The sequence below is a fragment of the Martes martes genome, assembly GCF_963455335.1.
Source record: "Martes martes genome assembly, chromosome: 10".
In the NCBI taxonomy this organism is placed as follows: Eukaryota; Metazoa; Chordata; class Mammalia; order Carnivora; family Mustelidae; genus Martes; species Martes martes.
Genome location: NC_137898.1, coordinates 26,241,681 through 26,268,808, shown reverse-complemented (window position 1 = coordinate 26,268,808; position 27,128 = coordinate 26,241,681). Strand labels below are relative to the sequence as shown.

Sequence of the window (27,128 nt, the reverse complement as noted above, 5' to 3'; positions counted from 1 at the left end):
TTTAATAGCTTTCTTGAAAGTGAGTGCAACATCAAAGCCCATGTGCTTTTCCCAAATTCATCTTTATTGTGGCATTGTTAGGCATTTCCTAGCCTTTCAGCAACCACAGATGTTTGATTTTTTTTTTCTTTTTTGCAGTCACATCACTGTCTTCTCCACCCTCCCAATCTTGTGTGTTTTGCACTCTTTGTCAAAATATTAGCAAAGGAAAATTGCTAAACTTCCACAGGAGGTGGAAGTCTAAGGTCTGGCTCGTATTAGATTACATTATTTTGACCTCTTGCCACCAACACCAGTTCCTTCTGTAGTTTGCTTGACATGAAAAAACAAATAAATAAAAAATTTAAAAAAAAAAGGAAAGGAAAATGTAGGGGAGACTGATTCCTGGTTCAAACTAGGCATTTGGTACTAATTAGTGAAGAATTTGTAAAAAGAATAGGGAGCAGTTATCCTTCCTTTACTCCATGCTTTAGTAGGGATATTGTTGTCTATTCCAGAATGAGTCAAAAGAAATCCAAGATAAGCATTCCAGTTTTAAAGTTCATTTTCCTTCCTATATTTTGTTTATTGCTAATTTCTCCTTTGCATCAAACACAGCAATTCTCCAAAAGTTGTTTTTCTGTTATATGCTAAGCACTGAACCAGTCACCCTGCCCCATCATTGATATTCTGAGCATCCAGTTTTACAGAATGGCAAATTAGGACCCAGAGAAGGTCATAGGACTTCTTTAACCTCAGTGAATGGCTCAGTATCAGGCTTTTTACACTGGAAAATATAGTATTTCCACTTAATCATTCCATCTCTTTATAAAAGAGAAAGTAATGTCTTTAGCACTCGTTCTTCATGACTCATCTGCTAAGAAACGCTATGTTTGCAACGGAAGATCTTCTTATCGGTCTAAAATTACTGAGTCAAATAACCCATTTGGCTGTCCTGGGATTACTAATCATTTGGTTCTTTGTGTGTGAAAACATAAACTGGTCCAACCCAAGCTGAATGAAGACTGAATGATGCATCTGCGAAACACGTACTGTCAGGGAGCAGTCCAATGTCATGGATTTGTGTTTTATTTGAGGCAAGTTATGCTCAGGAACTGAGATTATCTTTGCCAATCATTTATTTAACACAGGCTCACTGCAGGAATTATAATTTATAATAATAATATTTCACACACCAACTGCATATAGGATAATATCTCTTAATAAGCTAATAAAGAAGTAGCATATGCCGAAACTGTTTCCCCAAAGGGGAAATGAAAAAAATAAAGTCCAAATTTAGCTGAGGTGTACATTTCTAGGAGCTCATATTCAGAAACATTGGCTCGGCCAATCAAGAGCTGATGTCCACAGCTGTCAACCCAAAACAAAAGTCCCTTGTTCCGAGAGCACATTGCTAGGGGAACGGAGGTGCTATTGTTAGCAGGCAAGATGATCTCCTTTACAGGTAGGGTCACATTGTGGTTTTCAGCACTCTTGGCAGAGTTGGCGTGCACAGCAGTAGTTAATGCCCAAGGTCCTCAGAGAGTATTTAGATCAGCAAAGGGTAGCCTTGTATGGACCAAACACTCTTGGTAAGTCCTCACAAATTCTTGATATTTAAAGTTTAAATGTCCAGGGGCACCGGGTTACTCTATAGGTTGACCTTCTGACTGCAGCTCAGGTCATGATTTCAGGATCTGGGATAGAGCCCAGCGCTGGGCTCCAAGCTCAACAGGAGTCCACTTCTCCCTCTCCCTGTGCCCCTACCCTCTCAAATAAATAAATAAAATCTTTAAAAAATTAAAAAATAAGTTTAAATTTCCATTACTTGATAGCCATTCTTCCCTGTGTTTATTGATAATTTCCCAGTGACGACTGTCATCAGTTGAACTAAGTGCTTATTGACAAAAACAGATGTCAGTGACAGCATCTTTGACACAGTTTCCTGAATAAACGAATTCACTCCTAGATTAAAATAACTTTAAGTGAAATACAAGTAAATCAAAACAATTTCATGTAGACCAAAATAACTTTACTTCAGTCATAAACAAGTGGATTTGAAATCATAACACAAGCAATATAGAAACCATGGGGTAATATCCCAGATTTTTGTCTTGTTATTTTTGGGCTTTGACTATCGTCTTATTAAATCTTATACTGATAAAGTGATAGAATTAAAAAAAAATAAAAAGAGGAAATTATCAGTAGGTGTCAAAGCCTAGAGCAGGCCATGCATATCTAACATTTCTTTTTACACACAAGAAAACTATTTACATGGTTGGGAACTAATCATCTCTCAGTGGCCCCACCTCAGAGTACCATCACATTAGGGATTAGGATCTCAACATCTGAACTTCTGGACACAATTCAGACCACAGTAACATCAGAGACAGACAGACAGATGGAGAGAGGGAGATAGAGATAGATAGATAGATAAATAGATAGATAGATACAGGGAAGAAGGAGAGGGCAGAGAGGTTGAGAGAAGGAAAGGGAGAGATTTATTTTAAGGAATTGATTTAACTGTTTTGGAAAGATTGCTGAATCCAACATCTGCAGGTAGACCAGCGGGCTGGAGACCCAGGAGAAAACTGTTTTTGAGACCTGAGTCCAAAGGTAGATGGGAGTCTGAATTCCCTCTTGAGAATGATGTCTTTTTCTTTTCTTTTCTTTCTTTTTTTTTTTCCTTTGAAAACCTTCCACTGACTGGATACACCCATTGCATTATGGAGAGTCATTTTCTTTACTCATAGTCTACCTATTGAAATACTAATCTCATCAAAAAAATCTTTACAACATCTAGACTAGTATTTGACCAAACATCTAGACACTGAGGTCTAGCTAATCTGACACATAAAATTAACCACCACCAAGTTCTACAGAGCCAGGAACAAGGCAAGGATTCCACTGTGTCCACTATAATTTAATACCATATTGTATATTAACCAATGTGATAATCTAAGAGAAAAAAATAGAGATGCACATTAATAATTTAAAATGAATAAGACTATCTCTATTTGCCTAACCTAAGTATGTATATCTGGAAAAGTAAAAAATATAAATGATAAAAGTAAGATAAATAATATAGGCATTCTGTGAAGCAGAAGAACGTAAAATTAATACACAAAATACTTGTTTATACAAGCAACCAACTTTTGTCTTTTGAATTGGACAAAATTGCAGTACAAATGTGTAAAAATATTTAGTAATAGACAATATGAGATGTACAAAACCATAGGATGAATAATTAAAATGCAGCATAACTTAGCCTAACATTTCTTAAATAAGACCCAGAATAGTAAGCAGCAAGAATTAGCCTTGTAGTATCATTTATCATCTCTAAAAAAGGAAAAAAAAAAAGAAAAATATTATATGAGTCAAAAAAAAAAGAAAGAAGGAAAGAAAAATTCTGGTATGCTTGAGTGTGTCATATTGTTGAGTGTCTGACTCTTGATTTCAGCTCAGGTCATGATATCAGGGTTCTGGGATTGAGCCCCACATTGAGCTCTGTGCTCAGAGTGAATCTGCTTGAGAATTCTCCCTCTCCCTCTCCCTTTGCCTCTCCCACCACCTGTATGTGCAGTCTCTCTCTCAAATAAATAAATCTTTTTAAAAAATCCTTTTGACGAAATAAATAAATTACCTATGAATAGCATGGCCATATTATTTAATTATCTAATTGGGAAAATTTTAACAGTAAAATTTCATGCCACTAATTATTATGGTATTAAGCAGGCATAAAGCAGAATGTGTCATGGCTTGACTTTTTAAAATAATTCAAGTTAGTATCACTCTCCCTGCACCATACTGAAACACCAGAAAGATGAACAAAAAAGACTGTGTGAGTCAGGGATTTTATATCAAAGAAAATTAACCTTCAAGTAAAAAGGCTACTGACAAATCATTTTTAAAATAGAAGAGCTTGGGAATATCATTCTCATGAGTCATTGTTAATGAAACTACCAGAGGACAAATTTCAAGTTAACAAAATATGACAGAGGAAACCTTTTTAAAAAGTACTAGGGATATGGGGCCCCTGGGTGGCTCAGAGGGTTAAAGCCTCTGCCTTCGGCTCAGGTCATGATCCCAAGGTCCTAGGATCAAGCCCCGCATCGGGCTCTCTCCTAGGCGGGGAGCCTGCTTCCTCTCTCTCTCTGTCTGCCTCTCTGCCTACCTGTGATCTCTCTCTGTTGAAAAAATAAATAAAATCTTAAAAAAAAAAGTACTAGGGATAAGCAATGGATATATTTGAAGGTAAATCTAAGGCATCAAATAATGTCTGTGAGGTTGACAAGATAGAATACAAATGGTATGTTATGTGGTCTAAAATGGAGGAATAATGTAACTACAAAATATAAGAAGATGAGAGAGAGATGGTGGGAAGTAGAATAGTTCACAAATCATCTCCTCTAATAACTGAAAATTAAGGATATTTTAAGCTGAAAGATAAAAGCTCTAGGAAAATCTGAATATTAGTAGAAAGGTGAAACCTAAGATAAATAATGATATTTTAAATAAATAGGTAGGGGAGAAATTAGAAAAGTAATTATAGCTGGATACATGGTAGGGAAAACATAAATTGTAAGTTATCTGAGGAAAAGGGGAGGAGAACATTTTACTATATTAAGTGCAAAACTAAATAATTGGTAAAGTAGAAAGGATTGGAGAAAATACAGTGCTGTATGTTACTTTAAGAATTGTGGGCTTTAAGAGATTGATACTAAGCAGAAATCATAGAGGGGGATGTGGTAGAGTGCCTTCAAGTGCTTGAAGATGCTTAGTTAGGGATGTTGGTAGGGGAACAGCACTTGGCTGACACAAAGTCATTTATGAGGACCAGTGAATCCTCCCCTTGAGATATCAGATATGTTTGGAGAAAGGTCTGTTGTACAGTAAGGCAGAGGGTTTCCAAGACATCCAAAATTAAATTATGATTCCAAATTTGATCCCATGTGTATTCTATGAGCCAATAGATTTGTAGATTTAGAAGTATTTCAGTTATGTATCTAATGTTAGATATATATTACACATAAACATACATATTCATAATATATATGCCCATATATGTGTATAGTTATATAATTATTATACATGCATAGGACAGATTCAAGGTCATCACATATTAATTGAGGAACAGGTTCAGTCTATATCTTGAAAGTTGTATTTCTGTACTTTATGTATTTATTTATCATATAATAAAGTTGCTATTAGTTTAATTTAGAAGCTACTGATTTGAGATGGAATCCTGAAATTCCACTATCTGTGTGACATTAGTAAGTGACTATGGATCTTAGGGCTTCAGTTTCTTTCCTACACTTAGGTACTAATAATATGGATAATGCTGATAGTTACTTCAGCATGAAAATTAACTGAAATCATATATGGAAAACTAAGAAGCAAAAATGCTTGACACATTGTTGGTGTTCACTATCTGGATGTTTAATTAATGTGCCTACAATTCAATGTTAACATACTGAAGATAAAAAGTATTGCTTTATAACGATTTCAGCTTCTTTCACCCAGAATACTTATTTCCTTGGCCTGTATCCTATAATTTAAGGCATTCTGCAACCCACTGGCAACTTACCAAACCTTATTCATGAAATAAATAATTGTCCTCTGTAGATTCAAACTTTTGTGATTGTAAAAAAAAAAAAAAATGTCTTATTGTGTCCTCTTTTTTGGTACATCTCCTATCAAAAACATCATTTTGTTTTACTGTGTTTAGTCAGGTGTGGAAATATGAGTAACAATTTTAGCAACTTTGGCCTTACTTTCTCACTCTTTCACTGTTTCGGTTTCAATCATGTTACCTAGTGGCAGCTGTTGGGTTACAGTTGCTGGATGGTTTCCCATCATGAAATGTCTTCTTAGAAGCCCAAGCTGAAATGCTCTCAGCTGGGTTGATTATGAAAATTGTACAATTTTGACAAGATTATAAACAGCATACTTTGTCTAAAGCAAATGTGTGAGTGAAATATCTGGTTTGGCCATTCAGTTCTACCTTAGAAAACCTACTAGCCAAATGATAATCAGTAAAAGAGGAAAGGCAAGAAGTCAACCTCATCTTATTAATAATAAAATAGGTGAAATTTAATATGAAGCCAATTTTATTAACAACTCTAATTTAGCTACAATATTTGGAAAGAGTAATGCAATTATAATGTTTAATGTAATAAGGACATAGTAAACAGTCATTAGATTGCTGTTGGAGAATGCAAATTCATGAACTCTTTATGGAAAACAAATTAGCAATGTGTAACAATATGTATCAATACACTTTTACATAATTATATCTTTAATCCAGAATTTCCCTTTTTATGACTATATTCTATGAAAAACATTGCACATAAATGGAAAAGTACCTTCCTATAAGATTTTTTTTAATTTATATTTATCAAATGTAAGAAATTAAAAATCAAAAATTGGGGGAAATTTAAATATATATGTCTGAACTTCTAGCTTTCAACAAGTACTTTATATCAGATTCACCCTGCTCCCTGTAAAAAATATGAACTTTGGGAAAAAATCGAAAAAACAAATTGTTTGAAGGCACTGGAAAGCACACAAAAGCAGACAAAAACAGCAAGTAAAACAGCTCTTCAAATGAGGGAAACACAGGAGGTGAGATCAACATTCATCTTACTTTTCCTTGAAGGAACTCTGCTGTCCACAAGTCTAAAGAGAAATAGAGCTCAAGAAAAAAGTGGCAAACTTAATGGACTGAGGACTGAGAGGTCAGACTTTCCACATGAATGAAAATGTTAGGAGATTAAAGGAAACTCTAAAATAATGTATAAAATAAAAATTCCAGGGAGCCTGGGTGGCTCAGTGGGTTAAAGCCTCTGCCTTCGGCTCAGGTCATGATCCCAGGGTCCTGAGATCAAGCCCCACATCGGGTTCTCTGCTCAGCAGGGAGCCTGCTTCCCCCCCCTCCCTCGCCAACCACCCCCCCCACCTGCCTCTCTGCCTATTTGTGATCTCTGTCTGTCAAATAAATAAATTAAAAACAAAATAAAAATAAAAATTAAAAAAAAATAAAAATTCCAAACCTGGGAGCACCTGACTGCCTCAGTCAGTAGAACATATGAATCTTGATCTTGGGGTCATGCATTTGAGCCCCAAGTTGGAGATAGAGTTTACTTTTTAAAAAAATTGAACTTGGGGCACCTGAGTGACTCATTCAGTTAAGTGCCTGATTCTTGAGTTTGGCTCAGGCCATGATCTCAGAGTCATAAGATTGAGCCCCAAGTCAGGCTCAGTGCTAAGCCTGGAACCTACTTAAGATTCTCTCTCCCTCACCCTCCAACCCTCTCCTCCTTCCCCCGCCTCCAACTCAGGCTCTCTTTCTCTTAAAAAAATAAATAAATAAATAAAAATAAAAAGATTAAAAAAATTCAACTCCTTTCAAAGGAATTCTAAACCTAAAAAATGCAATAGTCAAAAATTTCAGTGGATGGACTAATAGAAGATTGGACAATGCAGAATAAAAGTTCTGTGAACTCAGGAATGGGGCAATAGAAATTATCTAAACTGATTTACAAATTGTAGATTTGAAATACTGAGAACTCCAACAACCTTGTCATGGCATTAGCCATTTAACGTATGTCTGAATGAAATACTGGATGATATTAAAAAAAAAAAAATCTAGGACAGTCAACATTAAAGAAACAATGACTGATAATTCTGTATATTCCACAGAATATTAAAAAAAAAAAAACTAGGACAGTCAACATTAAAGAAACAATGCCTGATAATTCTGTATATTCACAGAATATTAAATATAAATATTAAATATTAAATCCAAAGATTCGAGAGGTTCAGCAAACATTATTAGGATTCATACAGAGAAAACCATAGCTAGACACATGATAGTCAAAATGTTGAAATACAAAGATAGTGATAAAATCTTTAAATCAACCAGAGTAAAATGGTATTCTTCACATAGGGAAACAATGATAAAATACTGGCTACTGGGAGTGAAAAGTATTTGTCAAAATTCTTGACTTAAGGAGTTTTGAAGATAGACCATGTACTTAATCTATGTGTAAACCTTAGTAAGATGATTTCCAGGTAGAATGTTGAAAGTGTCAAAGACAGGACATTCTGGCTAAAAAAGAAAATGATTTCTTATTTCAGTCTTCCTATCTAATCTTCTTCCTGCTCTTGGAAATTTGGGGGCCTGGTGGCATTTTTTAAATTTGAAAGGTTTCAGTCCCCTCTCATCCATGCTAATGGTGCTTTGCTACTATGACACTCTTAAAAATATGGAGTTTCTACTTATCAAATAATAATTTACCCCTTTTAACAAAAACTGTCCCCGTAGTTCTCTTGAGACGAGCTTCTATCTCTATGTTAGCATAATAGGTTGCTGTGAGACTTCCTTTAAGATTTTTAGAAGAGAAAGAGAGAGAGAGAGAGAGAGTGTGTGTGTGTGTGTGCGCGTGCGTGTGCGTGCCTACAACACATAGCGTTAAGTCCTTAGAGTTCTTAACAAAGACTCATCGTCCTGTGCTTCATTTGATCTTTGGCGTTAAGCCTCTTTTCATTTTGAAATATTTATGTCAACTATTAGTTTTAATTTTTAACACTTGATAGTTTAGAACCCTTTATCACTTGGAACCTTTGTTCCTTTGAGAAAGGAAGGTATTTAGGAACCAATATCTAGGCATTGGCTTTGCTCCGTGCTGCCGAGAGGTTGGTGTTTTGAGATGTTCTCAGCAGATAGAGCTGAAATGAGCTGGCCAAAGAAGGAAGAGGATGAATCATGAGCACAATAATGATGTTAACAATGGTATTTGGATTAAATGCAATGGGGAGTCAGTAAAGAATTTTCAGCAGGGTAGTAGACTAATCTAATTTGTAGTTTAGAAAAATTATCTGGTGATGCTGTCATGGGCATGTAGAATGCACACAATGTATAAATTATTTAAATATCACTATAATGAAAACAAGTTTTCTTGTACTAAGTTCACATATCTGCCATGCCTACCTGCACAAGAGTCATGGTTTATATAAATTTAAGTTCCCTAATATGACTAAGTCTTTAAATATATTATTCTATTGGAGCAAACGGAAAATAATGATATGGTGTATGTTTCTAATATCTTTAGAAACAGAGGCTTCGCGTAAGTCGCATACCAACACGCACACACACGCACGCGCGTGCACGCACGTTAATTTTGTGTTTGAGGAGTGGTGATTAGCCCTCCATGCAAAACCGCAAAGTGGATGGCTACATTCAAGAAACCGGTATCCATTCAGGGAATGTTGAAGAAATAGTCTTCAGGGAATTGGTGGCCCATTGACTGAGTTGCTTACACACATTTGCCTACACAATCAATTGTTGAATGTTGAAAATCTAATGTAGTAAATCACAGCTACTTTTCTACATTTTTATGATTGTTCGTCTTCCCTAAATTATATTAGAGGCAATAAAAATTGATTCTAAGTAAAGTCATTATCCTTTTAAATGAGAGTTACATAGCTCAGGCGTTAAGATATTCACAAGACAAAGCAATTTTTTAAAATGGTTCGTTTTTTACTAAATAGAGCTAAAAGAGAAATTGCATTTAGCCTCAAAACTGCAATAAGACAACATCTTCCTAGAAGTGAGTAAATACATGGGATAAATGGAATTTATATTTTTATAATAATATTTGCTAATTATTGAATACTTGTAAAAATAAATATTTGATGCTTCTAAAAATAGCAAAAAAAACTAATTTGTACTTACCAATTCAAGAAATGGAATGATGCAATTTACCTACAGAAAAAAGATGACTGTTCTGATTTGTATATATTGTCCATAGATAATAAATCTTATATTAATACTCATTCAAAGAACAAATGATTCCAGTGTTGCACACATGATTCTAAAGTGGGCTTCTTTCCTAATCCTGAGCTTAGAATCTACAATCTTTTATAATTGGCTGCAGCCAAACCTGCCCATCCGCCCAAATTTTGCCAAGAATGGAGAATATATATATATTTCAAATAGAGACACTATTTTTATCTTCCAAGGCTATTTGCTGTGCAAACATCCTTGAAAAGATCAGCCAAAACCAAAAGCTGTCAGTGCCTGTGATCACAGGACATACAGAAATGTGAGTGACACGTGCTATATTGTCTCCCAGTATATAAGAAGTACCCATGAAGTGGTAATTAATGGTTTTACTCTAATATCAAGCATGAAATTCATTTATGGAAATCCACTGAGATAATAAGTATGCTGAAACATTATAGGTTGTTTTGTTATTGTCGTTTAAGGTTGAGATCATTAACCCAATTAAAAACATAGCCAAACACTGTATAAAATTAATTTTAAATTAAACAACAAAGCTTAGGGGTGCCTGGGTAGTGCAGTCAGTTAAATATCCAACTCTTGGTTTCAGCTCAGGTCTTGATCTCGTGGGTCATGAGATCGAGCCCCGCATGGGACTCTGCACTCTGGGGAATCTTAATTCCCCTCTCCCTCTGCTCCTCCCACTTTCATGCTCTCTCTCTCAAATAAAGGAATCTTTTAAAAATTAATAAACGTTTTTCTCTTTTTCTGAATGTGCTTTCTTTAAAAAAACAAAACAAAACCAGGTACTTTTGTTGACATAGTTAAATCCAAGATCTATCTTAACTCTGAAGATCCTTGAGCATAACCTGGAAATGACAGAATTAAGGCATACACCATTAAGGCATACCCATTGTATATGGGTAAGAAAATATGAAAATTAAAGCAAAGCTGCAAAGATTTCTGAAATAACCTTTCTTTATTCAGATAAAATTGCTAAATGGTTAGCCCGAAGAACTCTACTTACATTATTTTAACTGCGTTGTCAGAAAGAAGGAGACATAAACCTATCTCTATCAAACTCAAACTTGTTAAAATAATCTCAGTTACTCAATCTAAATGCTCAGAATTTGGGGTTTCAATAAAACTAGAATGAGACAATTCCTTTCTGAACATATATTCATGAAGCAAAAATTTCAGCTTATGAACCATAGTTTGCTAGATATTTTGAGAGGGTTTTGAGTGCTGTCTCTGAGTGGATCACCCTAAAGATGATACAGTATCTATTAATGACATAAAAGCAAAGGAAGTGGTAGAAATGGTTGATGTTATCATATCCTTTTTAGTTAGCCACATGATATCTCCACAAGGAAAAGTAAGGAGATTGGAAATGCAGAAAGTCTGGGTTTTGGTTCGAACTTCTGCTGGTGGCTTTAGTTGGATATGTCTCTTAAGTTCTTAAGAAGAAGAGTATGTAATAAATTACGTGTTTTAGTCACCTTTAACTGCTATATCAAAATACCATAAACTGGCTGACTTATACCCAACACTTTTTTCTCACATTTGTGGAGGCTGGGAAGTACATGATCAAGGCGCTTGTCCGTTTAGTCTCTGGTGGATCTGGTTTCCTGGTTCCTGGACAGCTGTTTTATCATGGAGTCCTCATTAGGCAGAAAGCGAAATGGAGCGCTTTAGAGTCTCTATTATAAGGGCGCTAATTTCATTTGAGTGTTCCACCTTCAGATCTAATCACCTCCCAAAGACTCCACCTCCAGATAGCATTACACTGGGGATTAGAGTTGACCATAGGAATTTGTGGGGAACACAAACATTCAGTCCACAGTGTTAACGTTTACTGACATATTCTTACTTAATAGAATGCATGGTCTATCCCCTGCATTCTGTAACTATTTTGGGATTTGAGTTGAATAGAACTGATGCAAAGTCAAAGAACTTATACTAAGATAGGTATCTGTAGTCCCTGATCTCCTGTTGTAGGTAAATGATTATGATTATCTGACATGATGTGTTTTAAAAATAACTTAAGTAATGATTTTGGGATATATATTATGTATATGTATGTGTGAGTAAAACCTAGATTTATTGGTTAACATACATGACACCTTAATCAGGAATCTGTAGAGGTAATTAAGAGAAAATTCAAATATTTTAAATGAAAATATATACAAAAATTGCACATCATTAGTCACTAAGCAATGAATTAAAAACATTTTTAATGAATTAGAAATAAGATGAGATACCACTGTATGCCAATTATAATGACTAAAATTAAAAGATTGGTCATACAGAATATTGGTAACGTGGGGCAAATGGATCTTATCTTGACTATGTATGGGAATGAAAAATGGAACAACCACTTTGGAAAACTACCAGTTTCATAAAAATTTATGATACACTTTCCATAAGCAAACCGTTTTAATCCTAGGTATTTGCTTAAGAAATAGAAACATTTGTCCAAACACAGAATTTATATGGATGTCAATAGCAATTGTATTTGTGGTAGCAAAAGCTGGAAACCATACTGATGTCCATCAACAAGTAAATGTTTTACACAAAATATGATATATCCATATAATCAAATACTTTTGGACAGTAAAGAGAAAAAAATAAGTTGCTAATATATGCACCATGATATTTTATTATCAAAATCATTAAGTTGATGGAAGAAATCAGATAGTCCTAAACATGCATATGCACACAATCAGAAAATAAATGTATAATTTTATTTATAACAAATTTAAACTGTCATGGTATAAAGCAGATTCATAGTTGCTTAAAGAGCAAAGGTGGAGTGAAAGCTGGATTACAAAGAGACACAGAAATACTAAAGTTGACAGACGTTTTGTATTGGCAGTAGTGATTTCCTAGGTGTATATAACTGTCAAAATATATAGAATTGTATAATTTTAAAAGATGCAAATTATTGTGTATAAACTTCTATATATTTTAAAAGCACATATATATAAATCATAGGGTTTGCTAATTAGCTTGCTTAGGATAATTAGAAGTATTTTTCATTGCTAGAATGGTTATTGATGATGTATAAGACAAACATTCCCTGTACCCAAAGAATTTTCAAAAATTAAGAGTTTTGGGGATGCCTGGGTGCCTCAGTTGTTTGTGTACAACTTTTGATTTCAGCTCAGGTCATGATCTCAGGGTCATGAGATTGAGCCCCATGCCAGGTTCTGAGCTCAGCAGGGAGTCTGCTGGAGATTCTCACTCTCCCTCTGCACCCCCCCCTTCATTCTCTCTCTAAAAATAAATAAATAAATCTTTAGGGAAAAACACACACACACACACACACAACAAGAATTTTGAATGTGCACAGAAAGGGCAGGGAATGTCCAAGTAGGAATCTTGGGGAGGTGAAGACAGGAGAGAAACCTAATTCGGAGGTGCGTATTTGAAAGAAACACTGTAAGTCTATGGAAATGTTATGGGAGGATTTGAGAGTGATATTCTAGGCTGAATAAAGGTAAAGCAGTATAAGGAGATGAGAAAGGAGTATAGAGTTGTTTGGGGATTGTATTGTATTGTAAGTTTCATTACAAGGAGTGAAGCAATACCAGAAAGACTCTTGGGGGTATGTGTTATTACAGTGGACATTTTGCATTTTGGAAAGTGCCATTGGGGAATTTTGGCTTTCAGAAATTTCCTGTCATGTCCCAACATCCTGTAATAATAGGAAAAAATTACATACATTATAGTTAGTATTACATTTAACTTTACATGAAACAAAAAATAAACAAAAAGGAAAATTCTATATAAACTAAAAACTAGAACAAGTCCTTAATGTAGCCTCATGTTGGGGCAGAAAGATCTTCCTTGTAAATAATGCCAACTCTAAAGCCTTAAATAAAAAGAATTAAAATTGGCTACATAAGAATAAATATTTTTATGGCAGAAGATACCAGGCAAGTAGATGGCATAGAATTTTTGCTTCCTGTTATGATGGTGATGAGAATTATATATATATCCTTCTACTGTAAACACCTATAAAACTATAAGGCAATTGTTTTCAGGGTAGAACCACAGTTAACAATGAAATGTGATGCTTGAGCAAAATGAAATTCATACTTACTTTGGACTTCCACCTAGAGGTACTTTCTAAGTAACAACATAAGGAAGTAGAGTCTAAGAGGAAAGAGTGTTCTTGCTGAACCAAAGGGGGGCATATGGAAGTTTGGGCCACTGTGGTGGATGGTGTTTGTGAGGTAATATTCAAGGGAACAATGAGCTATAGGGTAAAAGTACCAGAGATCTGAGTGCGATTCACCTACAAAACTTATCTAAGTGTGTAGTTGCATATACCGGAGGAAGACTCTGAAAGGCCAAGTAAAGAGCAGGTGTCCTCAAGAGAAATATCAGAGATCACTAAGACTTGGGAACTTTGGTGATCTACCTTAAAAGGAGTATAAAGATCCCACTGTGACTCCTGGATTTGTAATTGATGATCAGAGATGACATAACTTTGGATTTCAAGTTACATCCTAGAATAAGAACGTTATGAGAATAAATTTTACGTAACACACTGTGAAGCCAAATTTGACAAGATCAAGAAAACTTGCAGGCAGTAATTTAGATGCTTTTCAGAATAAAACACAATGCTCCTTAAAGGAAGATGACATATTTTGGGCTCCTTGTAACTTGTCTTCCACAATATCTAGCACTTTATAACAACACACAACAAAACATTAGACTTGTACTTAAAATCAAAGGAAAGGGAGGCATTCAATGGAAACTGAGTGTAATATGTTACAGATATTGCAGGTGTAGTCAAGACTTAGTTAGGTATTAAAAATGTATCTTGAAGATATTGTGGGTTTGGTTCCAGACCACCACAATAATACAAATATCTCAATAAAGCCAGTCACATGAAATTATTGGTTTTCCTTTGCCAGTACAAGATGTCACCTTGGTGTTGATGGCTGTTTCCTGATCGGGATGTGGTTGCTGAAGGCGGGGTGGTTATGCCAATTTTTAATGTAACACTGAAGAATATTGCATTGATTGACTCATCCTTTCTGAATGATTTCTCTGTAGCATGCAGTGCTGTTTGATAGCATTCTACACAGTAGAACTTCTTCACAATCGGAGTCAGTACTCAAATTCTGTCGATCTTTTATCAACCAAGTGTATGTTGTAGTCTAAATTCTTTGTTGTCATTTCAACAATCTTCGCAGCATCTTTTCCTGGAGTAAATTTCACCTACAGAAACCACATTCTTTCTCATTTATAAGAAGTGAATCTTCATCTGTTGAAGTTTTATCACAAGTGTATCACATATTCAGGCACTACTTTAAATTCTAGTTCTCTTGCAATTTCTACCCCATCTGCAGTTACTTCCGCCACTAAGTCTTGAACCAACCCCTCAAAATTATCCTTGATGGTTGCAATCAACTTCTTCCAATCTCCTGTTCATGTGGCACTTTTGACCACTCTTCATGAATCACAAGTAGTTTTAGTGACATATAGAATGGTGAACTCTTCCCAGATTTACACTTCACTTTGCTCAGATCCTTTAGAAGAATCGGTATCTATGGACGCTATAACCTTTCTAAATGTATTTCTTAAATAATAATATGTCTATGTTGAAAATGCTCTTTGATCCGTGGGCTGCAGAATGGATGTTGTATTTGTAGGCATGTAAACAACATTAATTTCACTGGACATATCCATCAGAGCTCTCGACTGACCAGGTGCATTGTCAATGAGCAGTGATATTTTGAAAAAAAAAATTTTTTTTTTTTTGCTGTTTTTGTTTGTTTGCTGGTTTGCTTGTTTTCTCAGCACTAGGTCTCAGCAGTGGGCTTAAAATATTTCATAAACCTTGTTTAGTACAAACCATGACAGCAATGTGCTGCCATCCAGGCTTTGCTGTTCCATTTATAGAGCATGGGCAGAGTAGAGGTAATATAATTCTTAAGAGCCCCAGAGTTTTTAGAATGGCCAGTGAGCACTGGACTCAACTGAAGTCACCAGCTACATATCCCCTAACAGGAGAATTAGCCTCTTGCTTCAAGTTTTGAAATCAAGTACTGATTTCTCCTCTCTAGCTATGAAAGTCCTAGATGGCATCTTCTTCTAACAGAAAGCTGTTTCATCTATGTTGAAAATCTGTTGTTTAGTGTAGCCACCTTCATTAATTATCTTAATTTTACAAAAAGATAACTTTATGTTTCGTGTAATAATAGAAACAAGGTGATTGGGTGATTATAGCACACGGATGAGGGGAATGAATGACAACTTTGCCAAAGAAGATGGGAAGAAAAATTTTAGAATACTATGTTATAAGATTTCTGTACTACATATGAAGCAATACATAGGAAAGTGTTGCCAAATTAGTTAAAATATATAATATATGCTATAGGATTACCACTAAAATTATTTTTAAAGAAATGTAATTTAAACTTCTGCCTATCTCCCCACACTTACTCCCTCTGGACCAGGAGTACCATGCTCTAATCCCAATCTACTCAACTAGGTTGAAACCCAGCTGGTGCCAAAATGCCAGCTCACCACTCTTCTCTCATGAACCCTGACACCAGACTTATTGGAAACATGGCACTTTTGCCTAGCACTTCCACTCAAAGGACCTGGCCCTAGAGAGACAAAAGATACAGATATTGAAGATGATGCCATCTATTACTTCAAGGCCAATGTCTTCTTCAAAAATTATGAGATTAGGAATGAAGCTGATAGAGCCTTGATACATAAAACTCAACATTTCTGAGTGTCTAAAGAAACTCCAAAAGTGCAATTTCAGAAGACAACGTGAGAAATATATGTATATGTGGGGAATCACTAATTTTCCCATTCCTGGAGAGCCTGGTTTTCCACTAAACCTGCAAACAAGGTAAGGTGATGAGGGCCTACTTACAGCAGGTGAGACAAGAGACTGGTCTGACTTTCTGAGAAAGGTTTTCACCCTGAGAATGATAAACCTAGAAAAATGCTGGGCTTCCTTTGTGAAGAGACAGTTCATGAACAAGAGGGCCTTAGGACCTGGACAGTAAAAGGAACCTATGCAGACACTGTTTCCACAGCCATGGACAGCATTTTGTAGCAAGATGAATACAATTATCTGTCCTTATTTGATAAAGTTTTATACAGAAGAGAGCATGTCTTCACTTAAAGAATTCTTGATCAAGAATTTGGGTTGGGGGGGGCACCTGGGTGGCTTAGTGGGTTAAAGCCTCTGCCTTCAGCTCAGGTCATGATCCCAGGGTCCTGGGATCGAGACCCGCACTGGGCTCTCTGCTCAGCGGGAAGCCTGGTTCCCTTCCTCTCTCTCTGCCTGCCTCTCTGCCTACTTGTGATCTCTGTCTGTCAAATAAATAAATAAAAATCTTTAAAAAAAAAGAATTTGGGTTGGGGAGGGAAGAATGGGTTGTCAAAGTGTGATTTTAAATTTTCCACAGTTTGAAGCTAGTGCTTAATAACAGTAAGGAATAATAAAAAAATTTCTAACATTGAACAAAAAGAAATATAATTTGTACTTTAAGGGGGAGATAAAATGAAATCAAAATGTTCAACTAAAAACAGATAAAGACAGGAAAAAAAGGAATAACAAAATTATAAAAAAAAAAACCAAAACCAATGAGTATAAAACATTATAAACATGAGAGATAGTCATCCAACTATATCAGTACTCAATTTAAATGTGACTTGACTAAAAACACCAATTAAAAGACAGGAATCATCAGAGTAGATTAGAAAATAGTTTCCAACTCTATTTTGTCTATAAGAAACACCTTTTAAATATAAAGACTGACCTCGATTAAAAGTAAGGAGATAGAAGAAGACAGATCATGCTACAGGTAGTAATAATAAAGAATAATAATAACATCTGGAATAGCCTTTTTAATTTCAGACAAAATAGTTTTGAAATCAGGAAAGGTTGTCAAGGATAAAGAGGGGCATTGTGTAATGATAAAGGAGTCAGTTCTCCAAGATAACACAGAAATCTTCCATATAGCTACCTAACAAAAAAGCACCAAAACACAGGAGGCAAAAACTGATAGACCTGAAAGGAAATATAGACAAATCTACTATTATAGAGACACAAAATCCACTCTGTTATTAATTAATATATCATGTAGTCAGAAAATTGATATAGATATAAATTACCTGAACAGAGCTATCAATTAAATTGATCTAATTGTCATTTATACAATACTCCTTCCAACTGTAGCAAAATACACATGCTTCTTATATTCATATGGAACATCCATCAAAATAGACTATATAATGGGTCACTCAACACCTTAATGCATTTAAAAGAATAATGTTAAGGGTTGAAAAGATATGATGAAGCTCTAACCTCTGGAACCTCTGAATTTGACCATTGCAGATATAATCAAGTCAAGATGAGGACACTAAGGTGAGCCCTAATCTAATGTAACTGGTGTCTTTGTAAGAAGGGAACAAGATAGAGACATACAAGGACTAAACAGCCATATGAGGTTGAAGGCAGAGATGGGAGTTATGTTACCACAAGCACAAGGGACACCACAGGGTACTGGAGGCTAAGAGATGTAAGGAAGGTTCTCTCCTCCCCTTGAGTCTTCAGAGGGAGCGTAGCTGACTTTGAACTTCTAGCTCCCCAGAATGTGAATGAATAATTTTTTTGTTGTTTAAAGCCATTCTGTTTGTGGTACTTTGTTATAGCAGCCCTAGGAAGCAAATATAAATAGATATCATACAGTTGTGTTCTCTGACCACAGAGGAATTAAATGAGAAAATAAGAGAAAGACTGCCAGAATATACACAGATATCTGGAAATTCAATGATACATTTCTAAATAACTCAAGGATCAAAGAAGAAGTCTCAATAGAAATTTTAAAAGTATATTTTGAACTGAATGAAAATGGATACATAACTTATCAGAATCTGTAGAATGAAGTAAAAGAATTGTTTAGAGAGAAGTCTGTTCCTTTAAATGTATATTTAAGAAAATAAAGATGAAATACATAAATCAATAACCTAAGTTTTCATCACAGGAAAGTAGAAAAAGATGGGCTATTTAAACTGAAAGTAAGTAGGGTGCTCGCTTCGGCAGCACATATACTAAACTGAAAGTAAGTAGGAAGAACAAGATCCTAAAATTAGAGGGGAAATCAATGAAATTTAAAGCAAGACAACCATAGAGAAAATCAACAAAATCTCAAAGTAGTTCTTGGAGAAGATTAATAACAATGATGTATCTGTACTCAAGTTAACCAATTGGGAAAATGAGAAGAGAAAGACAGAAAGTTAGAGAGAGAGAGAGAGAGAAGAAAAAAACAAGACAAAACACAGATTATCACAAATGGAAAGAGGTCATCACTAATGACCTCACAGACATTAAAACAATAATAAAGGAATGTTTTCTACAAATATATACCCACATGTTTGTAATTTGGATGAAATGGAACAATGCTTGAAGGCTCAAACTACCAAAATTCAAATAAGGGAAAATAGATAACCAGAAATATCCTACATCTGTTATAATAATTGAATAAAAAAAATTAATAACCTTCCAATAAAGAAAGTACAAAACACAAATGGTTTCACTGGCAAATTCCACTAAATATTTAATTAAGAAATCATCCTAATTGTCCAAACTTTGTTCCAGAATATAGAAACAGCAGGCATATGTCTTACTTTGTTCTTATGAGGCCAGCATTATCCTAATCCAAAATCAGATTTTAAAAAAATTCAAAAGAGAAAATCTAAAGACCAATATCTCTAATAAACATAGTTGTATAAATTGTCAGTAAATATTACCATATCAAATCCAATAATATAGAGAAATAATTATATACCACAACTAAGTGGGTAATTCCAGGTTTGGAAGGGGATTTCACATTAAAAATTCTGCACAGCAAAGGAAACAGTCAACAAAACAAAGAGGCAACCCACAGAATGGGAGAAGATATTCACAAATAATATTACAGACAAAGGGCTGATACCCAAGATCTATAAAGAACTCCTCAAACTCAACACACACAAAACAGATAATCACATCAAAAAGTGGGCATAAGACATGAACAGACACTTCTGCAAAGAAGACATACAAATGGCTAACAGACACATAAAAAAATGTTCATCATCACTAGCCATCAGGGAGATTCAAATCAAAACCACATTGAGATACCACCTTACACCAGTTAGAATAGCCAAAATCGACAAGACAGTAACAACAAGTATTGGAGAGGATGTGGAGAAAGGGGAACCCTCTTATAGTGTTGGTGGGAAAGCACGTTGGTGCAGCCATTTTGGAAAACAATGTGGAGATTCTTTAAGAAATTAAAAATAGAACTACTCTGTGACCCTGGAATTCCACTGCTGGGTATTTAGCTTAAACATACAGATGTTGTGAAAAGAAGGGCCCTTTGTACCCCAATGTTCATAGCAGCAATGCCCACAGTTGCCAAACTGTGGAAAGAACCAAGATGCCCTTCAATGGATGAATGGATAAAGAAGATATGGTCCATATATACAATGGAGTATTATGCCTCCATCAGAAAGGATGAATACCCAACTTTTATACTAACATGGACAGGACTGGAGGAGATTATGCTGAATGAAACAAGTCAAGCAGAGAGAATCCATTATCATATGGTTTCACTTACTTGTGGGACATAAGGAATAACATGGAGGATATTGAGAGATGGAGAGAAGTGAGTTGGGGGAAATCGGAGGAGAATACAAACCATGAGAGACTGTGGACTCTGAGAAATAGACTGAGGGTTTGGGATGGGAGGGGGTGGAGGGTTGGGTGAGTCTGGTGGTGGGTATTAAGGAGGGCACATATTGGATGGAGCACTGGGTATGGTGCATAAACAATGAGTTTTGGAACACACACACACAAATTAAATTAAATTAAATTTTTAAAAAATCAATTCATGTAATCTACCACATCAGAAAGTTTAAAAAACCTTAATTTTATTAAGTTTTTAATTCCAATTCTAGTATAGTTAGCATACAGTGTTATGTTATTTTCAGGTATACAATATAGTGAGTCAGTACTTCTATACGTTACTCGGTGCTCATCATGATAAGTGTACTCTTCAGTTCCACATGTTTTTGAGTTTTACATAAAGTTGATGATTGTGTCTTGAATTTCTTTCATTCAACATTATGTTCACGAGACTCATCATGATTTTTCTTAAGGCTGTACTTGGTTTTCATTCTACTTCTGATGGATATTAAGTTTGCAACTTTCACAGACAGAGCTGCTATGGAATTATGCATCTGGTTACTTTGAGGAGTAAATTACTAAACCTTCATCTTTATTGGGTAATGTCAAATTATTTTTTTTTTAAGATTTTATTTATTTATTTGACAGAGATCACAGGTAGGCAGAGAGACAGGCAGAGAGAGAGGAGGAAGCAGGCTCCCCGCTGAGCAAAGAGCCCGATGTGGGGCTCGACCCCAGGACCCTGGGATCATGACCCAAGCCGAAGGCAGAGGCTTTAACCCACTGAGCCACCCTGGCACCCCAATGTCAAATTATTTTCCAAAGTGCATGCCAATTTATACTCCCACCCATAGTGTATAAATGTTTTTGTTGGTCTGCTTCAACAGTACTAAATTTTGTTTGCTTGTTTGTTTTTTAGTAATTATGAGTTGTTAGAGGTTATCTCTGGTTTTAATTATTCCCATGATCTTTAATAGAGTATATTTTTATAGTCTGAAAGATGACAAAAAAGAAAAATCATGATTGTATAAGTTCACAAGCACTTGAAAAAAATCCATCATCTGTTTTTGATAAAAACTCTTGAAAAACTAGGAAGACAGAAGGTGTTCCTCAACTTGGTAAGGAACATGCACAACAAAACAAAGCAAAGCAAAACCTAATAGCATCATAATTAATTGTGAGAAACTGGATGCTTTCCTTCTAAAAGTAGGAACAAGGAGAGGATATCCTTTCTCCCTACTCCTATTCAACCTCATACTGGAGGTCCTAGCTAATATAATAAGAACAGCAAATGAAAGGTGTAAATATTAGGATGGAAGAAATAAAACCATGTTTATTTGAATCTAGCAGGAATCCTACACTAGAATAAAGGAAATGAGATAAGAATTAAAGAAATATGAATAATGTAAGGACTTCAGTTAATAATAATGTATCACTATTGGTTTATGCACTATGACAAATGTATCACACACAATACTATAAGATGGTAATAAAGGAAACTGGGTTACAGATATATGGAATCATTCTCTACATATCTTTGCAACTTTTCTGTAAATCTAAAACTCTTCTAAAATAAAAACTTTGTTTAAAATAACAGTTTAGGAAAAACACATAATAAGCTGTGGTTTATTAAAAAAGACCATGCAAAGTGAATACTTAATCTTTTTATTAGACATACCTTCACATGTATTTGTGTGTATGTGTGTTTAAGTGTGGAAGAAAATATTCTGAAAGGGTAGACAAAAAACAAACAAACAAACAAACATAAATGCAGTTAGTTGTATAAAACATTTGGGATTGAGGACATGATTTAAATCCCATCTTAATATTGTCTGTAATATTTCAAAATGTATAAGGGAAATTATGTGTTGGATTACTTAAGGCATTATTTCTCTGAAAAAATAAAGGGCCAGTATACTTAGAACCAAACTATGTGGGCATAAACTGCCACACCATTTTCTTTTCTTTTTTTTCTTTCTTTCTTTCTTTTTTTTTTTTTTTTTGATGAGAAGGATAAGTAATACTTTATTTCTTTTTTTTTTAATTTATTTTCAGCGTAACAGTATTCATTGTTTTTTCACCACACCCAGTGCTCCATGCAATCTGTGCCCTCCCTAATACCCACCACCTGGTTCCCCCAACCTCCCACCCCCCGCCCCTTCAAAACCCTCAGGTTGTTTTTCAGAGTCCATAGTCTCTCATGGTTCACCTCCCCTTCCAATTTCCCTCAACTCCCTTCTCCTCTCCATCTCCCCTTGTCCTCTATATTATTTGTTATGCTCCACAAATAAGTGAAACCATATGATACTTGACTCTCTCTGTTTGACTTATTTCACTCAGCATAATCTCTTCCAGTCCTGTCCATGTTGCCACAAAAGTTGGGTATTCGTCCTTTCTGATGGAGACATAATACTCCATAGTGTATGTGGACCACATCTTCCTCATCCATTCATCCGTTGAAGGGCATCTTGGTTCTTTCCACAGTTTGGCGACCGTGGCCATTGCTGCTATAAACATTGGGGTACAGATGGCCCTTCTTTTCACTACATCTGTATCTTTGTGATAAATACCCAGTAGTGCAATTGCAGGGTCATAGGGAAGCTCTATTTTTAATGTCCTGAGGAATCTCCACACTGTTCTCCAAAGTGGCTGCACCAGTTTGCATTCCCACCAACAGTGTAAGAGGGTTCCCCTTTCACCACATCCTCTCCAACACACGTTGTTTCCTGTCTTGCTAATTTTGACCATTCTAACTGGTGTAAGGTGGTATCTCAATGTGGTTTTGATTTGAATCTCCCTGATGGCTAGTGATGATGAACATTTTTTCATGTGTCTGGTAGCCATTTGTATGTCTTCATAGGAATCCATCAGAATCCTTGAGGAGAACATAGGCAGTAACCTCTTTGATATCAGCCACAGCAACTTCTTTCAAGATATGTCTCCAAAGGCGAAGGAAACAAAAGCAAAAATGAACTTTTGGGACTTCATCAAGATCAAAAGCTTCTGCACAGCAAAAGAAACAGTCAACAAAACAAAGAGGCAACCCATGGAATGGGAGAAGATATTTGCAAATGACAGTACAGACAAAAGGTTGATATCCAGGATCTATAAAGAACTCCTCAAACTCAACACACACAAAACAGACAATCATATTAAAAAATGGGCAGAAGATATGAACAGACACTTCTCAAATGAAGACATACAAATGGCTGCCACACCATTTTCTATTAGCGGTGTGGTTTGGAACAATTCTTGAATAACTGTTCTGTCCTCTGAAAAAATGTAAACAATTATATTTACCTTAATATTGCAGTGGTTCCTTTACTTTGCAACCTTTATCTCCTCCCGAGAAGTCTACACACATAAAATTATTTCTCAGATCTCAATGCTCTCTCAAATTACTTTCGGATTGGGTGATCTACAGGAGAACAATGAGTTCACCATGTTAGAGATATCTAGATGGCTGGTGGGTGGAGAAGTTGAGGTGTGAATTTAGTTGGAAAGCTTAAAGATCAATTTTAGACCCCAAGTAATGTTTCTCAAAATTGATACAATTGCCTAGTGAATAGTTTGACTGCTTAATCTCTAAGGCAAAATCTCATTGCTTTGTAAGAATAAATAAAATCTCAGCCATTATGTAAGTATGTTATATACTTACATACAACTATCCAGGTATATTGTAATTGAACATTGTATATGAAGTCTCTGTTTTTCATATTTTTCTTGTATACATTATTCCTCTATAAATACCTGTCTAGTCACATATATTTGGGTGTATCACATATCTAATGTGTTAAAGTTTCATTAAACAGACCAAAACGCAAATCTCAGGAAGTGTTGTGTGTAGTTTTTGTCAAGTTATCATAAGTTTCCCTCTAAGCTCCCTGAAAAATCCTAAAAGAGGACAGCTTCCAACAGAGTGACTATAGAAATCCAATACCATTACAGAGGATTTTGAAAAATGGCTCAAGGGTTTTGAATACTTGTGTTAGATTCATTTACCATCTAAATAATGAGAGGACTGGAACAGAGCAGCTCTAAAACCTAATCTTATGCATTCCCTGTGAAAGGAGATTCCAAAATTAAAGTAGGCATCTCTAAGAATGTCCTTCAGATAGGGTCAAAGGATATTGAGGAAGCAGGGCCTATGCACATCTCCTGTTTCAATTCTCAGAACACCATGAGCTCTGGATTCTTGTCAGTTGTAACTTGTCAATTACACCTTGCCCACCTCCTGAATACATCCTTCTACTTTGGACCAAAATCAAGATAGTGAACATCTGTTAGCTGAATAGCCAATCCTGTATCAGGTCATTTAACTCTGTCAGCATCATTCGTGATTGTTTCAGTGTATGTGCTGCCGAAGCAAGCACTCTTGATTGTTTCAAAACAAGTTATGTAACCTTGTGGTTTTTGCCTTTGAATTTCAGTCAACTATGTGCTTCCCAGGTGGCATGCCTCACACCCCCAAATAAATGCTTTTGGTTGCTTTAAAGCCTCCTCTTAGTCAATCTCTGATTGTAAGAGGTACAGAGTGCTGTGTTAAATTAATTAAACAAGGAATCCATTATACAGAGGTGGTCCTCTATATAAGCAGACCAAAATGTAAGCCTCTGAATGCCTCAAGGTTGTAAAATCAAAACACTAAGGATAACCAATCATAAGTAGCCAACTAGGCTTTAAGCAATTGCCAATCAAATACTTCCTTTCTTTGATTTTTTTTTTTTTTTAAGTCTTTTTCCAGGCTCCTTGTAGGTAGAGTGCTCCTAACCACTTCCAGTTTGGCACTGCCCAATTTCAATAATTTTTTTGCTCAAATAAGCTCTTAAAATTTCTAATATGCCTCAGTTCATCTTTTTAATCTTATCTTTTTTTTTCTTCCTTAGTGTATCTGTTAACAGTTCACAGCACAACAAAGAAAAAAGGGAACTTCCCAAAATAGCGATACTATCATTCCTCAGATCACATAACTCAATTTCAAAATGAGGCTGAAAACCCGAATTCCTTTACTCCAAGTTGAGAGTTTTACCAACCATGTTGCAGGTTGGACTGTTATGACTTGAATCATCAAAGGTCCTCAGAGATTCTTGGATAACCGTGAAAGCAAAATCCTGTGAAGATTTATATAGATCACGGGACACTCTCTTTTCTCCAGGCAGGGAGGAATAGAAACATTTGCTGTCCATGCTTTTCTGGCAGGCAGTGTTCTTTGTGTCACATTTAGCAAGCAGAACTTGATGTTCTGATTATCTCAAGATTTCTAAAGCTCAAACCAACAACTTAATTTTGAGAGTCCTACGTTGCTTAATACTAGAATACCAGCAGGGAATGTAGACCAGTATTAGCTTCATAAAATTACCAAGAATGAGAAATAGAAGTGATAAATAGAAGCTAAAAGAATGACTTAATCTAATTCAGAGGAAACATGGAAATTCTATAGACAGATACATGTAGGGAGAAAAGGATACTCCGTAGTTAATTCTTAGACCACTAGTAACAAATGTGGTGTGTTAGCATATTCTAGAGTGTTTGTGCTTACTTAAGTACTTAAGCCTCTATGTTCAGTATGTACCAACATACCTTACAGCTAGGAACTAATAGAGTCATACAATATTCTTGATTTTGGGGTAATAGAAGGCACAAACTTTGCTGATAATCACTGTGGAAAATACACAGATGGAGCCAACATGACTTTGCATGCATCCAAGGCCAGCACTCAGAAATCTTTATTTACCCCTTTATGGTATCTCTGGATATCTGCAGTTTCCCAAAACATATCTCAAGGTGTGGGTGTTCTTTAAAACTACTTCAAATTACTTCAGCCTTTTCTCCCGAATTCTCCTAAGGCAGAGGGAAAACCAGAGTCTAATTTATAACTCCGAAGACTAGGACCTAATTTATAACTCTGAAGTTCGCTGGAGATTTTAAGAGACAGCAGTCTCAGCTCACTGGGTACTGAACAAAAGGTCCTTTTTTATTTTTTAGAAACAAACATTATATTACAGTCGTGTTTAGCCCAGCTGGGGAAGCCTAATGTAGCTTGAAATAAGTTTTGTTATGAAGTAGTGATTCTGAGTTAGAATGCCTAGTCTTGCTGGCCAGGGGTGTTTACAGAGCCTAGCACCATCTTGGGAGAAAAAATTTGAAATAAAGGCATGCATTGTAAGGGATTATAAATAACGGCTTCAGCTGCGACCACGGGGTTTGGTTTAATTTGTTTGCGGCTCTTTCTATGCAGTACTTTCCCGTCCTCTGTACTGCCAACTGGAGCTTCTTTGGTTTCCATAGTGATACCCCCAGGGCATTTCTCTTTTACTTGGTGTTTGGCTTCCAGTTGTTGATTTCTGGTCTTGCTCTGTGTCATAAACCCATTTTATGCTGAATGTCACTGAAAGGTATTAGAGAATCTATTTGAAGAATCAGTTTGTCAGCCTTGTCTTTTCCCCCAAATTGGATAAGGCTTGAGCTTCTAAAATGTAGCCATTCTCCTGAAGGAATCAGAATAAATCCTTAAGAGCAAACAGTCACAGATATTTTCCAAATAAATGCTAAAAAAAATTACATTAAACATGACATGTTAAAATTACCTCAAAAGCAATGAAAAAACAGGTTTATCTATAATGATTAGCTAAGCTTTTAAATTAGTGATTACTGATG

General features: G+C 35.5%; 1 pseudogene across 1 annotated transcript; it reads left to right on the top strand.

The window, feature by feature from the left end:
* The first annotated feature begins 16,294 nt into the window (after positions 1 to 16,294).
* On the top strand, positions 16,295 to 16,803 carry LOC308350498 (actin-related protein 2/3 complex subunit 3-like; annotated as a pseudogene). Its single transcript has one exon. The product of its transcript is annotated as an actin-related protein 2/3 complex subunit 3-like (transcript).
* Positions 16,804 to 27,128: the final 10,325 nt, after the last annotated feature.